Source organism: Triturus cristatus, chromosome 4_1 (assembly GCF_964204655.1).
Source record: "Triturus cristatus chromosome 4_1, aTriCri1.1, whole genome shotgun sequence".
NCBI classification, from domain to species: domain Eukaryota; kingdom Metazoa; phylum Chordata; class Amphibia; order Caudata; family Salamandridae; genus Triturus; species Triturus cristatus.
In genome coordinates this window covers 143,275,793-143,281,096 of record NC_140585.1, presented here as the reverse complement: position 1 = coordinate 143,281,096, position 5,304 = coordinate 143,275,793, and the positions used below count along the sequence as shown (strand labels likewise).

General features: G+C 46.6%; 2 non-coding genes across 2 annotated transcripts; both read right to left on the bottom strand.

Annotated features, from left to right (window-relative positions):
* Positions 1–949: 949 nt before the first annotated feature.
* Positions 950–1,021, bottom strand: TRNAQ-CUG (transfer RNA glutamine (anticodon CUG)). The gene has a single exon. It is a non-coding gene; the product is annotated as a tRNA-Gln (tRNA).
* A 727-nt stretch (positions 1,022–1,748) lies between these two features.
* Positions 1,749–1,820, bottom strand: TRNAE-UUC (transfer RNA glutamic acid (anticodon UUC)). The gene has a single exon. It is a non-coding gene; the product is annotated as a tRNA-Glu (tRNA).
* Positions 1,821–5,304: the final 3,484 nt, after the last annotated feature.

The following is a 5,304-nucleotide window of genomic DNA, read 5'->3' as shown; positions in this document are numbered from 1 at the left end:
CTAATTTATATCTGCTTTGCTGTCTGTGTGTCTCCTTGTGAGTTATGCGGCGTGGAGGGCGTGTGGAGTCAAGTCCACACTGTGCGTGTTACTGCTGTGCAGCCACAGGAGAAAGGTGTCCACACACCAGACACAGGGTGGCTTATTTACAAGCCCCTTGCGCCACTTTTGCGTCACTTTTAACATGGGAAAAGTGAAGCAAAAGTGGTGCAAGGGGCTTGTAAATCTGCCCCAGGAATGATAAAACACCTGTGTGGAGCATCACGTGACGCCCAGCACCGCCTAAAGATAATGGGGCAGATTTATAAGAAAGTGACGCATCTGTGAAGATGTGTCACTTTCCCTGCGCCACTTTGAGAAACCCTTGCGCCACTATGGATGCGCCGTATTTGCAATACGGCGCACCATGGCGCAAGGATTGACAGATGCGTCAGATATTCTGATGCATCTGTTGACGCAAAAGTCACGCATTGCTGGAGTTGTGTCGCAAGCATGACGCAACTCCAGCAATGCAGGAGGATGCCTATCTTCATTGTGCCGCGTCACTCCTTATGTTTGCTTCAAGCAGGTGTAAGAATTTTACGCAGTCGCGTCCTAGAAGTGGCGCAGTGAAATGTTCTAGATTTCACTGCATCACTTCTACGAGGCTTTTTTGCGTTGGAGCGCCCACCCTGTATACATTATACCTGACACAGGTATAATGTGACGCAGGGCTCCCTAGATGCGTCACGTTGTAAATGGGCCGCATTTTTACGCTGCTGCTGCGTCACAAAAGTGACGCAACTGCGGCGCAAAAATGTCGCAAGGGGCTTGTAAATCTGCCCCACAGAGACCAGGAGGATGAAAACAGGAAGGGACGGGTCATCTGAGAGAGAGAAATGGCCTCACTGGTCACTGCTCAATACCTTGAATAATATAAAACAAATTAAGTAAATAGTAAAGAAAACTCAGGTCCCACCGAGATTTGAACTCGGATCGCTGGATTCAGAGTCCAGAGTGCTAACCATTACACCATGGAACCGCCTGTCACTGTTACATCATCTGAAGAGACAGCTTGTTGCTATTGGTCACCTGTAGACTTTCTATTGCTCAGCAGTGTATGTTAAACGCACCACGAAAGAAGTCTATTTCACAATTAAGCCCTTAAAACACGATACACCAAACTTTTGTTTACCCAAACACACGGAAAAGGACACATTTGGGGCTTTAAACTGTCCTTTTAGGGCAGTACTCTCACTTGCTCTGAGATGGTGTAAGGCGGAAACTTCCTACATCTTAATCTTCTAGAAATCAACACAGAGTAGGTTTAATATCATAAAACAGACTCTAAAACACAACAAGGCACAGGATTGATGTCAGAAAACAGAGTCTGAAACCGCCTCTTCGGTAGCACGGGGGGCAGGAAATAAACAAGCATTTTCCACGGTGAGAGCACAGGAAACTGGTGCTTTGTAATCCACGCGCTATTTATATATAATCTGTACTCTTTGTTGTGCAATAAAAGACAAACAACGAATAACCCTTCGTAGTATTAATCTGACTTTGTTCATTTGGGTCATTAATACTGCATCAGCTGTGCAGCAAGGGCTGGGGCGGAAACAGGAGCTGAGGGGGTCGGTGTAACCTCAAAGGGCTTTAGACTGATAGCAGAGGAGGAGAAGGGAGTGATATTTATTAATATTTAGGGTCTTTTAGGTTTGTAGGAAATAAGTGAAGTTTAATATGTCCCTATAGTAAAATACGTGATCTTCCCATACCGGGAGTCGAACCCGGGCCGCCTGGGTGAAAACCAGGAATCCTAACCGCTAGACCATATGGGAGACTGTGATCTTCCCATACCGGGAGTCGAACCCGGGCCGCTTGGGTGAAAACCAGGAATCCTAACCGCTAGACCATATGGGAGACTGTATGCACGAAGAATAGCTGTGTATGTGTGACGTGCCCATCCTGTCGTACTCCACTCTTTACATTTCAAATCACACTGCCACTCTCAGGGTCTGACAGTCAATGGAGTAACAGACACCCCACTCCTGACAAACCAGAAGGAATGAGGGGTCATGGTTTGTGCATCAACCTGCTCATGTCTCATTATTTACAACCCTGGAACTTCTCCAGACACAGAGCCCAACCAGAGGACAGCAGCAGCCCCCCCCCCCCTTGCCTCTTGCTGCCCCCCTCCCCCCACCACAGGAGCCAGACAAAGCCACGCCCCTAGCACCAGAACACCCCTTCACTCCTGAGTCTCCTCACCTGGCTGAGGGCCCCACAGACCCCTCCCCAGTTACCGTCCAGCTGCTTCCTTGAACCACACTCTCTCCCTGCACCTGTCACAGGCCCCAGGCTGCCATTCAGGGGCTCCAGTCACACCCCCTCTCCCCCTACTAACAGCACCAAACCCCAGTCCTGACACTCGATTGATTCATACAGAGGACCAGCTCAGGTGCACCCTGGCTTCTTCCCAGGTATCTTCACATGCACAGGGTGGCCGCCAGGGGGCAGCACCGCCACAGCCAAAAGGGCCATGGAGCAGCAATGGGACATCAGCAGCCTTGAGGGGCGCAGACCCCGAATAATCCCGCCCTGCCTTCTGCGAGAGCGGAGGAGGAGCCTCTGCGGTGTGTTTTTACAAAACTAAACGTATGAGGTTAAAAACAAGAAAACACACATTTGTAGGCATTCTCTGCTATATTGTTCCTTTTTGACATCATCAATTTAAAAGAACCGAATGGAGAAAACTTTTAAAAATAGCTAGGATACGACTGCAGCGTGGGCAAGCATGAAACATTCAGAAGTACAAATGTTTCCATATTTATTCAAGTTATACATCAAAATATAGATCTATGTTTACACCGGATGTAAAAAGTGCGCGCTAATAGGGTCAGGGTGCAGTTTCTTTTCCCCATTTGTTCCTTTCATACATGTGGTCCCCAAATAAGCTTTTGGCTGCTCTGTCTTGTTATTCTGAGAGTCAGGAGTTAAAAGGGGGGCTTGGTCCCTAGTTTGGGGGCCCAGAGTACGGAGGGCCGGGGGCACCGGAAGTAAACACCCCTCCTTGATACAACTATGGCCCGGTAACCTCTGATTGCCCTCTGACCCGCACAGACTGGATTCTAGGCAGATCTCTTTTATAGAGGAGGCGATACTGACGTTGAGACGATGCTGCCGAGGGGCAAAGGGGCAAAGGGCTGACAATGGCTCAGCATTTCAACCCAGTCTCCTCCTATTACCATCTTTGTTACACCCACAGCATATAAGAGCTCTGATAGGTCAGAGGGGACACCCCTCTTGTTACCCTCTGGTGTTTAAACAGATCCTATTACAAGGACCAGTCCCTATGGACCAGAAACATAAAATGTAACACCTGATGAAGTTTAAAATATATATAACTAGATAACATAACCCCCTTATTAACTTTTGTATCCCATGGTGAATACCATTTTTATAATTAAAATGCACGAACCGCAAAAACATATTCAAGTATTTAATGCTACGAAGAACATCCGAACCAAAAAAAATTAACTCTTAAAACACCATAAAAATGTTACTGAGAATCTACAGCAATAATGTACCCAAAAGTAAACACGAGACACTCTAAATAAATAAAAAACAAAACTAACTCTGATCCAATACCAAGAAACCTACGGTGTTTGAGCGCTATACATATATAACTAGATAATATAACCCCATTATTAACTTCCGGATCCCCAAAATAATAAATGGAAATATATCATCACAAGCAGCCACTGCTCACCCACTTCCCCTATAAATTAAATATCTGTCGGGTTTGCAGCTTTATCAGGTGATAAGAAACAGAAAGCTACGTAGATGGCTCGCCTTGTCACCTCCCCTCCACCGAGCCATCGATAGCTCAGTTGGCAGAGCGGAGGATTGCGGTGGATTGACTGACATCCTTAGGTTCGGCTCGAAGGACTATTACCAACTCTTAACTGTTTTCCTCTGCTTCACAAATAGAAAGCGCCTCTTTCTCAGACACTCACACACCTGGGCTTTTCCTGCTTCATCTCTTCTCCTTTACAAGCCAGCTTTCTCCTTTGGCTCTGGCGGTGGGAGGGGCTCCCTCCCACCTCCCTCCCTGTGTGCAGCACCCGCTGCTAGCCCCCATCATCAGACAGAGCCAGGGGCCCCTGGGCTGAAGAGCCAGGCCGGGCCCAGTCAGAAGCAGAGCTGGTTGCTGTGACTCTGGCATCAGGTGATGCTGCTGAGAGCGTCTGCTAGGAGGTGAGAAGGTTGTTGTGAGGTGTGAGGGAGGAGTGTGTGTTTGTTGGGAGGGAGGAGTGTGTGTGTTTGTTGAGGCTGTGGCCCCTGTCTTGGTGTGAAGGAGCTGGACAATGAGAAAGATCAGTCACAGGCAGGACAGGGCGGGCTGAAGCACATGATGAGCGCTGCTCAGCGACCGATCCCATCGGTTCCTCGTTAGTATAGTGGTCAGTATCCCCGCCTGTCGCGCGGGAGACCGGGGTTCAGTTCCCCGACGGGGAGGCACTTTTTAAAACATGTTTTTAAACTAAGCAAACATTTTGTCCATGGCAAACCTTTTTTAAATGCAATTTATAATGTTATACTGATATTACAATTTGCTGATACTTTTTTATTTATGGCCAACGCTTTTACAAGTTAAAATATTTCCAAGTGTTTTACCTGTTGGACAGCATTTTGTGCCTTTTCTTTTTAAGCTTTCTTGAAAAAATAACAGGCTTATTATTTATATAAACATATATGATATTAAAATCAAAGAACTACATGGAAAAGGCATATCAACGAGTATCTTTCATGCTAAATAAATGGAATACTGGGGGCAGGCTCTGAATGGGGAATTGTTTTATACGAAGGTGTCACTTTTATCTATTTAAGCGTAATGGTTTAGGACTCACAGACTCATTGTGAAAGTAAAAGTACTACTGACCCGGACGTGCACGCCCCACCACCCTCATCAGAGATCTCATACTCCCCAGGTCCAGGCTTGAGTACCTAATACAGGTCGGTGTTTACCCTCTATAGTGGGACATGATAGGACTACAAGTCCCTGCATTGTAAGTAAAACCCTGTCCAGTTGGGTGACCAATTGGCATGGGTGCAAATTCAGGACGGTGAGTGTAAAAATTCAGGACAAAGGGTCAACATTCAGGACAGACATTCAGGACAAGAGGTCAAAATTCAGGACAAAAGGTACGTTTTACAGACACATCAGAGGAGGTTGTTCAATAGTATATAAGTAAGCCCATCCATATCCAAACATATTCAACCATTTGCAAACCTATCCATCATGTATCCTTCTATCCATCA